Genomic DNA, 16047 nt, shown 5'->3' on the forward strand with positions numbered 1-16047 from the left:
ATGTTGGGTTTTTTTTCTTCCCAAAAACAAATAATTTTTAAAACATTTGTATGAAACAAATATTCGTATAAAACCCACTATTTGTGCTTTGCCGAATAATGTATTTGTATTCGGTCACACCCCTATTAACTACATCAAGCTCATAATACTTATGTACTTTTACTGCAATACTTTAACTACATCAAGCTCATAATACTTATGTACTTTTACTGCAATACTTTAACTACATCAAGCTCATAATACTTATGTACTTTTACTGCAATACTTTAACTACATCAAGCTCATAATACTTATGTACTTTTACTGCAATACTTTAACTACATCAAGCTCAGAATACTTATGTACTTTTACTGCAATACTTTAACTACATCAAGCTCATAATACTTATGTACTTTTACTGCAATACTTTAACTACATCAAGCTCATAATACTTATGTACTTTTACTGCAGTACTTTAACTACATCAAGCTCATAATACTTATGTACTTTTACTGCAGTAAAGTATTTCTTTCACCACTGTTATAGTAATGACTGTCAACAAGTCACACAACACCCTAAAACACTGTGATGGACCCTCATCAAGCACCTTTGAACACTGTAATCACTCTCTTTAATAATCCATTGATTGATCAGTCTATAACATGTTGAAGTCCATTTTTGCTTAAAATGATTAATCAATGCCAATTAATTTTTCTGTCAAATCAACTAATCAATTAATCTTTTAATCGTTTCAGCAGTGGAGGACCACCGTGTGTAGGTGTAGGTGGGGGGGGGGGGTCAGTGATGACGTCAACAATGAGTTTGTTAATTGATCTGTGATTTAAATCCCTGTTCTGACCCATCGAACCACGACTAGTTCACACACCGACTAACATCACCACCGTCGCCGTGTCAGAGCGTTCACTTTGTGGCATTTTTCCCATACAAGCGACGGGCGTTTCCATGGCGACGGCGGGCCTGTGAGGGGGACCTGAGACACAGAGAGACACACAATAACATCACACCACATGATCTGTGGGTGGAAAGGTCACACACACACACGGATAATATATATGCTAATCAGGTGTGTGTGTGTGTGTTCGTGAATACACACGGTGATGATGTCATACAGCGGTGGAAGAAGCATTCAGATCCTTTACTTCAGTAAAATTAGCAGCTAAATGTGGTTATAAGTGGAAATGTGTTCTCTAGCTGTCTCTAACTGGTCCCAGGTAGAGTTCTGAAGTGGGGGGGGGCATCCAATAATACTCATGATGGGACCATAACTCTACAGTATCTCACCTCCTACATGGTCACATAATTTAGTAATTAATGTGACACAACAGCGTTTGAATTGCACTGCGTGAATCATGAATAAAACATGAGACGCTACTTTAGCTGAATAGAAAGTTGGAAAAGAGGCTGACGAGCTGCCGACCGACGTCTCCTCCATGAAAAGCAGAATATGAAGTTATAACCGAGCGAGAGTCTGACGTGTGTTGAGGTTCTTAGAGGCTTCGGACTCGTCAACATATCAGCAGAGATTTAATGAACATGAAGGAGAAGCTTCATACAGAATAAACAGCAGATACTGTCAGAATCAGTTCAGATGCTTTAACCACATTAAACGTTATTTTCTGTGCTGATTTCGTTTGGAGGGAGTTTAATTAAAATAACTTGTTTATATTTCATGCATTAATCAGTTATTTCAGCACATTTACAGCAAGTGTTTAGTTTGTTTTTAGTTGCTAAAATCGCCGAGTGGCAGCGGAGTGACTTTACTTCAGAAACAGACGTGGTTCACCGTTCAATGCAGCGCTGGACACCACAACACCACACAGACAGGAAAAACATATCATCAAGGTCAGAAAAATACCAAACCGTCTGTTTGCTGCCCGCGCCGGTCCTTGCCCTCACTTTTTAACACAATGGATACTTCTTTAGCCTCATTTTTCAACGTGCAGTATCGTGACAGTGCCGTGGTTAAGGTCTGGTTAGGTTTAGGCATAAAAACCACTTGGTTATTCCGAGTAATTTGCAGGTATTTGACATTTTACAGAGAGGATGCTGCAATTTGGTCCAAATTATAAGAAAAAACTGAAAAAAAGTGATAAGATTCATTATATTTGTGTTGTTAATTTGCTAAAATTCTTAATAAATTGGACTCTTTACAGTTCTTTGACTGACAGAAAATACTCAGTGTGTAGTTTTATGTGTCAAACTACATATTAGCATATTAGCTTGTTTATTAAAAACTCTGTAATGAGCACATTTCCTGTATAATACCACATTATATAACCCTGTCAAAGAAATGTCCTCATTAGCTAAGTAACTACGTATGAACCTAAATATAATGAGTATGTATATTTTCTTAGAATTTGCACCAAAGTGCATCACCGTCTCTGTACAACGCCATTAAATACCTGCAGATTACTCTGTAAAGTAAAGAGTTACTGCATCAGCAACAATATGGTATAAAAGTAAAAACCAGAGATGGAAACAGCGTCATGATCACTGTTAGAAATGACGGACGAAACTATGAAAACACGAATGAACACAAATGTTCGTATCATAATCCATCAGCAGCTGTAGTATTGTTATGAAAAGCAGGACGTCACATTCTCACAGTGTTTCAGTCGCGTCTTCCAGCTGCAACAACTCACACCATCTAATCACATCACACACACATTAACATGTCTAAAGTGTGTGACCTCTGACCTCCTGTGCTTCCTTCATGATGTGGATACAGACGTGTGTGAAATGCAAATGAAACTACGTCTCAATATGTGTGTGTGTGTGTGTGTGTGTGTGAGCGACTTTATCATGCAAAATGACCACATACCAATTATTAAGAGCCTTTGTTCGCTGCAGACATGAGGGTCAGAGGTCACACACACACACACACACACACACACACAGGCATCTGGCAGGTCCGTGTGTGTGTGTGTGTGTGTGTGCATATGTTACTGGGATCAGAGGGCAACATATGAGATGCAAAGCCATGGGAACTCTTCACTCACAGACACATAAATCCATATTATTAATGCCTTTGTGATATCCACATCTCTTCCACACACACACACACACACACACACACACACACTCAGCTGTTCATCTTTTTATGTAGAATATTCATTAAGCATTGAGTTTCGATCTGTTTGAGGTGCCGTATTCAAACTCTACATTCATTCAGATGAAGACACGATATGATTTCAGGTCAAACTGGTGTTTTCTGATGAATTTCATCGGTGTGAGTAAGTTGGTGAATGTTCGTACATGCCAGGTAAGAACGAACCTGGTGTCCTTCTTGCATCCTCTTTCTGTATTCATGGGTTTATTTAATCCTAATATTACCCAACTTAGAAGCTCAGGACCCTCCTGGATAATGTAACCATCATAAAAGTTTACGTTCCGGACACTAATTTTAAATATTTCAACTTTGTTTCTGGGAAATCGTGTTTTTCCGTCATTTGATTAGACGGGTAGGGCTGTGATTACCACAATACTGCGGTCATGTGATGCCTACTGCAGGGTTGAGATCATTACCGTCATCACAACTGTCATATACGATGGTCTAATGTGTGTGAATGTTCTGTATGATGTGGAGGGAAAACCAGTAGCAGTACCCAAAATCTGAACCTCTATTAATCATCAGCTTTTAAGTTGATATGTTGAACTTGTTAGCAAACAGTTGTTTATTTCCACATCCAGCAGTTACGGAGCAACATTATCATTCATGTGGAGTCGTGTTTCTGTCCACCTGGTGAATGGATGGTTGTTTTGGTCTGATTGGTACGATTGCTGTGTTCACATCTGCCCAAATTGCATCGAGAAGGAAAACCAACCAGACTAAACAACTCGCCAAAAGTTCCCCTAAATTACAAAAAAAAGTGGTACGTTTAGTCAAATACTACACTTAAACCTGCAATAACTGAGTTTTTGTCCACAAGTTTTCCTCAGAAACAAGAAGTCAACTCAACACTGACATATCATCAGCTTTTAAGTTGACATGTTGAACTTGTTAGCAAACAGTTGCTTATTTCCACATCCGGCAGTTACAACATGATCATCACATTGATAATGTCAATAATTACTTGTGGGGTTCCTCAGGGTTCTATTCTTGATCCTTTGTAGTTTCAATCTGGTTAAAGCTGCTTGAAATGATGTTTTTTGTCCACTTGTTTTCAGCAGAATAGTCTCTAAACATGACTTCTGTCATATTATCAGCTTATAGAGTAGTTGTGGCTAACATGTTAGCAAACAGTTGCTTATTTCCACATCCAGCAGTTACGGAGCAACATTATCATTCATGTGGAGTCGTGTTTCTGTCCAATATTCACTCTCTTTTAGCTCTGTTTTTACTCTCTACCAACTCCTGAGGGAAATATCTGGCTCTTTAGCTGCTAAATGCTCCACTATGTTCACCAGCTAGTCTACAGCTAACTGTGTCTGCCTGCTGCGGCCCGAAACACCACAAAGCTCCGTAAAGCCGAGAGGAGCTGCAGAGTCTCTGATGATTCTCTGTAGGTTCATCACTACGAGACACAACCAACACGTTCAACACTCACTGTATAGATCAGACTGAGGAGCAGAGGGATATATGTCAGAGATGATTTAAGCTGCGGACTCTAAAATCAGTTTTCCTAACACATCGTAATCTCTGTTATTGGATGTTTCTTGCAGAATTGCACGCTGCGAGTCGTGATTAACTCTGACCTCAAAGTTTTTATGTCCACAGGTTTGTAGCTTTGACTTTTTTTTCAAAGAATATTTTCTAACGCAGTTGTTCATGTTTTGTTCTGATGGTTCAACCAGGAGAGAGATTACTGAGTGTCACTAACGTTGTTTATGACGGAGATGAACGAGACGTTTACTTCCTCTGTTGAAATGAACTAATTTCACTGCAAAGCTGTTTTACTACTGTTACCTACTCTGTTCACCTCTCCTCCTCCTCTCAGCCAAGTCCCAAAATGCCCCCCCCCCCCCCCCCCCCCCCCCCCCCAAACCCACCCACTCACACACACACACACACACACACACACACACGCCTCTATTTATAGCCACTCACAAGTCAACCTCAACACTGCTGTACCATTCTCTGTGGAAATGATAAGAGGAGGAGGAGGAGGGGAAAGAAAGAGTACTAGAGCTCGTCCTTAACCAAATCTCACACCCTTTCCACGCTAACACACACACACACACACACACACACACACACACACACACACACACACACACACACACACACACACAGCCGTAAGTGCCATCAATCACAGTGTGGTCGGCCGTGACAGCAAAGAGGGCTGCAGACAATAGAGTTGACCTCCAAGACAGAGGGCCTCATCGCTGGAGAGCGACAGAGAGAACAAAAAAACTAGACGACAGCATCTCTTTATTTCTCTGTTGTCTCTCTGTTCAGCCTTCATCCTCTCTCACTTTATTTTAAATTTCATGTACGGTTCGCTCGGAGAGAAAACATCTCACACATAAGGTCCACTTACTAGCTTTCTTTTTGAGATTAATACTAGAATTTGAATCCGTCTGTATAGTTGAGTTAATTATGTTTGTGAAGGAACAAGAAGGATGACTAATGTTTGAGTAAAAAACAGAAAAGCCTTCCTCATAACAGTCGAAGCCTCGTCTCTGAATCCTCGTCTTGTCCTGAGCTACTCTCTCTGTGATCTCAGTGTCCTTGCAGATTTCCTGTGTATATTTCTGTACATATGCTCTTTGCAGATTACACCAGCAGCCATCTGTTAGCTTGTTCACATGGGAACAGTCAACACATTCTGCACATATGCTCATTGTGCTGGAATATGAATTACAGCCAACATCTGTATATTTGTAAACCTGCGAGCTGCAAACAGCTGCAGCTCTGTGGATCTGTCAGCAGGCGTCTATTTAAGCTGCTGTGTAGGATACGAGAAAGAAAATGAAACCAAACACTTAGAAGTTGATAAAGAGAATACTATTATTTATCTGTCTGTGTTCCCACAAACCTATAAACCATAAAAACCCCAATCAAACCCAAAACCTTCATACAAAACCCCGTAAGAAACCCTAGAACTGCATCATCATTTACAAGACCACAGTGAATCATAGCTAGAACTCTCTGGCAGTCGCATATTGATAGAACCAAAGAACCTGCTTAAGAAGCAGCAGAATAACTCTTACATACTGGCTGGTGTTTGGTGTCACCTTTGCATGAGAGAAGCAATAAAGGCTTTTCCTTCTTTTCCTCCATGTTGTCCTCCTCTTCTAATACTTTCTCTTCAACTCACTGTCTCATCTTTGAATAACAGATCCACCAAGTCACTGGAAAAGGGCCTCAAGCAGCTTTCATATAATCCTATGAAAGGCTATGATGGTTGCCTTGGAATTAAAGGGCTTGATTTGTTATGTCATACAGGCGTGTTTGAAGGTGCAGATGCTGCAACAGTGTCAAGACACCTTGTGACCCTCTGTCTCTACTGTATGTATATCATATATGATGCTGCATTACTTGTAATGGAGTATTTTGACATTGCTGTAATGGATCTTTAACTGCAGTGAAAGATCTGAATACTTCTTCCACCAGTTAATGAATCCCTAAACTCTGTCAAGACACCCTAAAAATCAGTCCTTTGGAAACGCCTTCAGACACTGAGATGGACCCCCATCAAGAATCCCTAGAACACCCTAGAAATGCTGAGGACCTCCTCAAGAACCTGTTCAAGTCCTTGAAAAAGCTCTGCAGTCCTATCAAGGACACCTGAAACCCCTCCAAGTAGCCCTGTAACCGTTAGAAAACCCATACACCCCATCAAAGGACCACTGACCCCTGTGACATCCAGGATCCCTTGTCGAGGGGCCCAGGAACTAGAGGACACATAGCTGCCCCCCAGGACAAAGAACACCATCAATGCTGTCCTTCAAAAACACCTGAATCCACTTTAAACACTTTAAACCCCCAAATACAGCCCAGGAACCTCTAAAGAACCCCTAAAATCAAATTTGAGACCGAAGGAACACCCCTAAAATGACCCCTGGAGGACCTCACAAACACAGCCCCAACAACTTCAACTTTGCCAGAGAGAAACTACCAGACAGGACAACCAACACCCGTTTTTGTGCGTGTTGTTGTTGTTGTCCAGACAACATCTGCCCCCACCATCTGAAACCCCAGACAGGACACACTCCCAGACTGGGCCCCCGATCCCCGGACAAATGGCAGCGAGAGAGAGTCATTCCTCTGGTCCTCGAGGGAGAGAGAGGAGGCCGAGAGAGGAAACAAAAAAGTGAAGGGGGACGGGGGAGGGAGGGGGGGAGGGGTGGCAGTCTGGGCCCCTGGGAGCCATCAGTTTGTCAATGAAAGAGAGTCGTGGACCCTCCATCTGTCACAGCGAGGCTCCAAACTTTACAGCCGAGCAAACACAATGCAAACACAACACTCTGCCGTTTACTGTTGACATTCTATAACATGACCACGGAGCATGCTGGAGTCTGATTGGACAGTTTGAAAGGAAGCGAACATCCCTGCAGCGTTTGTTTGCGTGTTTTGATAAAGTGTCCTACGTTTCTATTGTTGCACAGTGAGCTTTGGGCCTAAATAGCACAAGCTAGATAACACTTTATCTGTCCAAGTACACAAACACACACACACACACACACATGCCTGCACAGCTTATCAGGTGAAACCTACTGTGTGTGTTGTCCCTCATGGTAACTGACTGCTTATTGAGAAACCTGATCGATTAGAGTCCCTCCAGGAAATAATTAACGCAAATTTCAAGAAATCTCCACAATATTTGCCAGAGTTTGTTTGCAATTTTTGCTGAATTATCACAACGTTTCTGCATGAAACGTCCAAATCAACAGCTGCTTGTGGTTTGGACCAATCGTGGCTTTTGGTGTGGTGCCAACAAACATGACGCCATAGACGAGCAAAACAATTCCCGAAATGTTCCCGAATGAGGTTTGATTCAGTGAGTCAGAAGACATAACAACATACCATTATTGATGATTTTATTTGCTGCTGATGTTGAGCTGAAAGTTTATTTAATAAAGGTTATAAATGGAACTCAAGTACAGTATTTCATAGAACTTTGAGTCCTCATGGTTCTCATGTTCAGCTGAAATATAGTTGTTTCTGTGATCTGCAGGATGCTTTTTAATCCAGGAAGTCATCACATATGACTCTTCACTGGTAGCAGTTTTTTAAAAAATTGCATTATTTTCTTTTGTTTGCAATTTTACCACAAAAAGAGACATAAAACATCACAAACTGTATCGCAGTTTTTAAGAAAAGCTGCTGCAGAATCAAACATTTTTGGCTGCAATAATCTGGGATTATGTGACCATCAAAGCATCCAAACCTGGTGAACAAAAAAACTTAAATATATTTACACTATGTGATACTTTTGGATATCAGTCTCTGACATTTCTTCACCCGATTAAAATAGAAGTGAGTGAAGAATTGACAGAACAGACTGGAGACAGTTTACAGAAGGATTATCACAGCGAGTCTATTTCAAATGAAGACTGGATAGAAACTGACAAGCAGCAAGAAAAACTGTGACTTTTATTTCCTGATTTTATTATAAAAATCCTAAAAGTCCTCCCAAAATATTCAAAACAACAAAGGTTTCACATCATTCTGTGACACAAAACCCATCTGCTTCATCATTCACAGACAAGCTCTCGTACGGTTTTAAACACGTTTCTGGTGCTTCGAGCTGCAGAACCGAGTGGAGAGTCTTCCTCTGGGAAAACATCTTTGTACACAATCCCCTGTTTGTCCAAGCTCCTGTAAAATCAATGTCTTACAGCTGAGTTTTACTGCAATATTCACCCAGAGATAGACACAAGGCAGCAATATTATAGACACATCAGGCTGCAAGATGCAACCTACAGAAATATCTTCATTATAATGATTATTGATCTCATAATGAATTTGAATCTGATTATTATTTGTTTTACATTCGACAGTTAAAACTACACACGTTGGGTGTTTTTATGGCGAGTTGTGGTATTTTAGGACTCAACATAAATAAAATAACTTAGTATCGCTTTGAAACGGCTTTTACACCTTCATGTAAAAATAAAATGGTCATACTTTATTTCACAGGGCTGCAATTTACTAATAATTTCTCAGGAAGTTTCTTGGAAATTGAATCTGATACTGAAGACGATAAATAGTTCTGAAACAGTTTTTGGTGAGTTCAGTTTTGATTTTCCTTTATAATCCATTTAAATAAAATCTGCAGAAAATGTCCTTGAACAGCTAAATAAAAATGTAAAATATGAAAAATCCAAATAATTTAAAAAAATCTTTCTTTGAGGTAACTGCAGCTGCGACTGATGATCTTAGTAGTTTTAAATCCGTGTTTTGACCCTTTGACTGCAGGATCTCTGTGCTGCTTCAGAGGAATTAAAATATGTTTGATTTATACAAGACTGACATGAAACACTGATGTGTAATTTTATATGTTTACTATTGAACTGAAAGCCCGTTAAGATGTTTTATCTACAACAATCAGACTGTTATACTAATCTGGTTGTAACCAGTTTATTACATATGGTTTTTATTTCTTGGTTCTTTAACTGCTGAGCTGCAAGTCAGAATAAACACGACGCTAGCAGCTCTCTGCTAATGACTTTTATGTGTTTCTCTGTGTACGTTTTGTATGTTTGCCAATGTGTGTGTGTATGTGTGTGTGTGTGTGTGTGTGTGTGTGTGTGTGTGTGTGTTACAGAGAGAGTTATGACAGTGGTCCTGCGGCAAACTGCTCAGGCTTAATCTATGAAAAGTCTCTCTGGACATTCAAACTGCAGTGAGACGGATCAGAGTCTGACGACATCATCGAATCACCATCAATCACCTGGTTTGAAACGATGCACAGACTAGATTCACCAACATCAGAAATATAGCAGCAATAAAAACGATCTCGTTTTCAGACTGTTCTCTCGGTTGTATTAAAACACCCTCTAAAGACTCGGCTGTTCGGTTTCTCTGGTACATTTTGTTTCAGGCCAAAATTAGCATCTTAATTACGGATGCACCTTTCTGACCAAGCTAGCTAGCTAGCTAGCGTCAGGGTTAGCTCCACCCTCTCGTCCTAATATGGTCACTTCTGGCTCCAAAAAAAACAAGATGTCGACGACCAAAATGCCAAAACTCAAGTCCACGAACCAATGGGTGACGTCACCATGGCAACGTCCGTTATTTTTATACAGTCTATGGTTCCAGCTCAGCATCATGTCTTGTGTGGAAAAACTTGAAAACCACTGAAGGAAATCCTGAAGTTAGAACAAATTCAAAACATATTTAAATCCGGGTTTCTGTTCTCCAGCCTGCAGGATCCCAAACACACAGGAATGTTTTATTCTACAACACATGACCGTCTTCTATTTATTTTCTTCACAGCAGAAAACACAAAGGAATCTCTGCAGGCCTCTCCCAAGGCTAACGATGTATATGTGTGCGTGTGGAGGTGGGTTATAATAAAAAAAAAACCTCAGTATTGATCGCTGAGAAAGCAGGTCAGCTGAGCTACAGTCGTATATTAGAGAAAGCAAAGAGCGTAACGAAACGTCGACACTGCAGCCGCCGGACATCCGAACTACACTGGAACATAAAAAAACATTCATCTGAAAAGAAACAAGACTGACATTAAAATGTTAAAATAGACAAGCTAGAAAATGATCATTAAAACAGAATTACAGTTAGCACAGTTAGCAGGAGTGCTGCTATGGAGGATTATTAATGACAAAACTGTAACATCAGTTATTGAACTATTATGTCCCTTATAAACAGTATAGTGTCATATGAATAGAAGACAATATATTTTTCCTGGATATTCTGGTTGAAAGAGGTGGGTCATATAAGAGTTTCTCATCTTTAAAGTCTGAAAGTCTGAAAAGGAGGTCGTCTTATATTCAGGTCAGTTCGGTGCTCTATGTTCTCAGCTGCCGACACATCGAGTCTGATTCCTCACAGGAAGTTACCTGAAAACTGTAATCAATTACTGATTACACATTTCTCTTTGAAAAACTGATTAAATTAATTAACTTTCATTAATCAGGCTTCAGCTCTGTCAAAGTCTCTAAAGGATCTTTCTGCTGATTTTCTATATTTGTCTTCATGTTTGGATCCAAACCAGCAGTGAACTGATCTACTAACTAGCACTACTATCTGATTAAAAACACGTCAGAGAGTCACAACGCTGCAAGTGCTGAAACAACTATTCAATTAATAGATTAGTCAATCAAACCTTTTTGATAACTGATTCATCATTTCAAAATGTTTTAAAGTAAAAAATCCAAACAATGTCTTGTTGAAGTTTGTCAAATGTGAATATCTGCAGCTTTTTCTTCTCTGAACATTGTAGTAAATTGAATATTTTGTGGTTTTGGACAAACACCTAAACTTTATAAAGCATGAGATCATTTCCTCTCAATATCAAAACAAACATCAGGCTTGTGACTTGAGACGTGTGTATAGAAGAGCTGCAGTTTACTAAAGTAACAATCATGTGTGATCTGCGTTTCAGCCATTTTCACTACTAACGGACCAATATGTCCCAATAAAACAAAGCACACGTCTTTGTCTTTGCGTCTCGTATCCTGACGTCTGACCTCACTTGTTGTGTTTGTTTGGCTGCAGGATGTTGTTGAAGCCTCATCACACTCCTAACGGTCTCATGATGCACCCCGAGCTAAAAAAAAACAAACAAACTCCGGCCCACCATGAGGTTCAGCTTCCTCCTCTGACTGATCACGTCTTCTAGCGGCACCATCAGTCGGGCTCACAGACAACGTTCACTACAGTTCACTATTCCATCATCGACTTACTGAGCAGCATCCGTACAATCATTCATACCAGCAAGAAAAACCAGAGTACAGAAATGACCTTTAGTTAGTAACCACGACGACCCGGGGAAGTTTGAGATGATGTCAGCGTGAGGTGACGTGTTGGACGTCTACATGGTGGATGGCAGCAGACCACCGTTTACTTCCTGCTTGTCATGGTCCTGACGGTTGAGTTGGGACATTTTTTTTAAAAAACTGTAACATTGTGGTGTTTACTGTTGCCATGACGATGAAGGTTGCGTAACTTTAAGGAAGTATAAACCACTTTTTAAGAGATCATTTTAACCTAAATCATGATCTGTGATGTGTCATCGTGGGTGTATATGATGTGTCGTGTGTAGCTTTGTATTTTTTATGGTGTGTTCTGTGTGTTTGTTTGTTGTTGTGCTGTTGTGTGTTTTGATTGTGGTGGACTAACTACGGATGCAAATTAGCTTCAAGCTAACTACGGCGCATTGCATCATTTATGCTTAAATACTGCACACTGTCCCGTTCAATAAATCAAAATCAATCGATCAATCTTTCCCCTAAACCTGACCAGACCGTCACCACAGCGTCGTCACATCATAAAACATCATTATTGTTTTACAGTGATTTGTTGTTTTTTTATGACGCTCCTCTGCTCGTTCTGACTACGGCCACTAGATGGCGTAAAACGTAACTACAGGTTGTTTTTTGATGTGTTGTTCATACAGTCAAATAAATATATATCAGTCGATTATTTAATCAGATTCATCATTTTCAAATCATTTCCAGTAAGTGTCAATTCTTACACTTCATTAATTAATACCACGTAATTATTGGTGTAACTGTAGTCATTTAGTCATTCGCAGCAGCTCAGCTGATCAGGTGAAACAATTACATTTGTCAATCAGTTTAACACATGAAAGAAAGTTTACTTTGAAATTATCACCAAATTATTTAAAGTTACAGACCTGTGAACTACAGCTCCGGGTAATTACTTGATCATTTCTCTGTAATTTAGTGCTAATTTCATGGAAAATAGAGGAAAAGCAAATGTAAAGTTTATTTCATGTGTTGAATTTTATGCTTGTCGACACACATTTTATATTTTCCTGATTGTAGGAAATGTACGGTGTCTCTATTTTCTCTGTAATTAGCAACAATTATTCCTTTCAGGGCACTTCTTGGAAATTATTCCTAAACAGGAAACTTGTAGGAGAAAACTACGACGTGGAGTTACATTCTGACACACTTAACGCAGAAATATGAATATAAGCTTTAAAATCATGAAGAGTCAGGAGGATTCATCCTCTGGTGAACATGAACAGTAATCCAGCTGCTAGTTGTCGACATCTTTCAGTAGAAAAGGTTTCTGTTTTATCTTTATTTCTTGCAGTCAGCTCTCCTCCAGCTCCTCAGTTTCTCCCCACAGATCTGCTCTTGACCCAGTCCCCCCCCCCTCCTCCTCCTCCCCCTCCTCCCTCCTCCTCCTCTTGACCTCATGTCATCAATCTTAGGGGAGCCGTGAAAAAAAAAAGGGCACTGGCCCTTTAAATCTTGCCTATGGGCAGCCCATCCCCCCATCGTGCCCCCTCGCCCCTCTGCTGGTGTTCAGGCCTGCAGGGAGCCGAGCGCTGAGAAGCACAACAACGCTGCAGATACTTTCTCACATTTACATCAAACAACACGACGAGTTAAAGTAGCAACACGTTCATATGTTGATATGTTGTCCATCGAACCTGCTGCATCATTTTAAACACGTTTCCCCCCAAATTCAGTCCGACACATGTAACATCTGTGAACTTACGGACCTCCAGCTAGAATCTGAAATAAAGTTTTTTGTGGGTTTGAAGAAGTTTCAGCTGATGTGATGATTCAGTCTCACAGAGAAACACCTGAACTACTGAAAACAGCCACATCTCTTCTTCGTCTTCTTCTTCTTCTTCTTCTTCTTCTTCCTCTTTTCAGTTGACAAACAACAAACGTGCATCACAGCTGCGTCTGTTAATGTTTCACTGCAGCTCAAATCATTATTCTATAATCCTTCAGTTATAATAATATAAGTTAGAGACGACAGGAAGTCCTTCATGAGTTCACACTGACTCACTGACTGATAATAATAATAATAATAATGAATGTCAGCATATTTGATAATGAATCATTAATTGCAGCCCAAGTGAAGACATCATGATGTTTAACTCCTGCAGTCGCTGATCAGAAATTTAAATTCTTAATATTGTTGTATATATTGTGTGTTTCTGTGTGTGTGTGTGTGTTTCTGTGTGTGTGTGTGTATGTGTGTGTGTGTGTGTGTGTGTATTGATCTGGAGGTAAAGTACAGCTGTGAGCGTTTTCCTCAACAGCTGATAAACATTCCTTTTGTTCTGACTGACCGCTGCAGCACCTCAGGACTCATACTGTAATATATATATATATATATATAATATAAGTAGAGCAGCATGTTTATCTTGACGTATTAAAAGTGACTACAGTGATCATTTAGAAACAATCTTGTCTGCCAGTAAAAGTAAATATCACCTGTTTATCATTAATGTGTGTTTGAGTTCTGCACCGACATCACACAAATACATATGAAGCATATTGAATATAATCACTATGATCTCACAGCAACTAAACAGAAATATTATAGAAATACCAGAAGAAGATTAACGGAGTTCCTCTGTAAATAAAACACAGTCAGCTGTTCTACACAGTCAATGTGATGAATTTAACCTGCAGAAACACTGAAATATGACATCACTGATATTAAAGAAGTCACACATGAGCTCCTGTATATCATGAAGCAAGCTGAGCTCACTAGCATCTCACTGTTGGTCACTTGCTCTTAGAAGTAACTTAAAATATTATTGATTCAACACCGAACAAGCATGAAAGTCACCACAGACGTCAAATCCACAGAAATATTATAGAAATATAATAAGAAAGTTAAACATAACAGCACAAAGTGTGATAAAGTCACCATCATCTCATTGTTGGCTAAAAGATATTAAGATAAGATAAGATATTACTTGAATTTTGTTGTTATAAAAATATGTTATAATAATGTCTTGGATCTGCAGCCTGATAGAGCTCAGTAATGTCAGTGTTGACTGTCACAGCAGTAACAATAATACAGACATACAACCGGAAATCACCACTGATCTCACTGTTGGACACTATTTTAGAAATATCTTGAGATATGTGTGGTTTTTATGCTTATTTTTCATGCAAAAGAGCAAAAATCCGCATCAGTATGATGGAAATATTGCAGGTAAAGTGGAAATGAAGCGTAATAAGCTCCATATTCAAACCAGTAGAACAGAAATATCACAGAACAGCCTGATACAATAATCTCACTGGAACCTCACAAAAACGTGCGCGCGCGCGTGTGTAGTATTTTTCCAGCACGCACGCGCACACGCCTCCTCTCCACTACTACGAGGCCACATGACCGAGCTGCTTCATTCATCCGCCCGCCGTGCGCCGCGTAGTAAAAACGCGCGCGGGCGGCACCGAGGAGCGCGTGCAGGGAGGCAAAAAAAAACACAAACATGAAATCTGTCCGGTTATAAAGAGGGAGGCGCGAGCTCCGCTGCCGCTCTGCTGATCGATTATTGATCCGCCTGCATGCCTGAGCAGACAATGGAGCTGCACACGCACGCACGCACATTCACGCACGCACACGCGCACGGACAGTGACTGCTCCTGCTGACAGCGAAAGCATCAAAACATGAAAACCAATCATCATCATCTTTCTGCTTCACAGCGATATTTTGTGCAGCCATGTTCGGTGCAACATGAGGACACTGGAGCGTCAGGATCCTCAGTCCACCTTTAATCTGAACACACACACACACACACACACACACACACACACACACACACACACAGTCTGTCACAGAGGAGCAAACCTTTAATATTCCTACAATATTCACATTATATAAATATAATATCGGATCAGTGCAGCTGGTTTGTTTGCTTCTCTAGAAGAAGGATAATATTCCTTCAGTCCTGCTCTGCTTTTTCTCGCCATGTGCTGCTGCTGCTGCTGCTGGAAAAATACTACACGGCCCCAAAACACAGCTGATAATATTCATACAAGGTTTCTAATGAGGACTTTTCATTGTTCAAACCTCTCAACATATCTGCGCTTTCACGTGTGCAGCTGCTGAGAAACGCCGCAAACAAACACGCATAAAACCCGCCTCATATTCCTGCAATATGCATACACTTGGTACAGCTGAAGCCTCACGC

At 40.2% G+C, this 16047-nt stretch overlaps 1 protein-coding gene across 1 annotated transcript in view; it reads right to left on the reverse strand.

The window, feature by feature from the left end:
* LOC121888473 (activin receptor type-2B-like) overlaps positions 1-16047 on the reverse strand; it is a 40465-nt gene that overhangs the window by 23987 nt on the left and 431 nt on the right. The gene's annotated exons all lie outside the window — the stretch shown is intronic.

This window comes from Thunnus maccoyii, chromosome 21 (genome assembly GCF_910596095.1).
Source record: "Thunnus maccoyii chromosome 21, fThuMac1.1, whole genome shotgun sequence".
NCBI classification, from domain to species: domain Eukaryota; kingdom Metazoa; phylum Chordata; class Actinopteri; order Scombriformes; family Scombridae; genus Thunnus; species Thunnus maccoyii.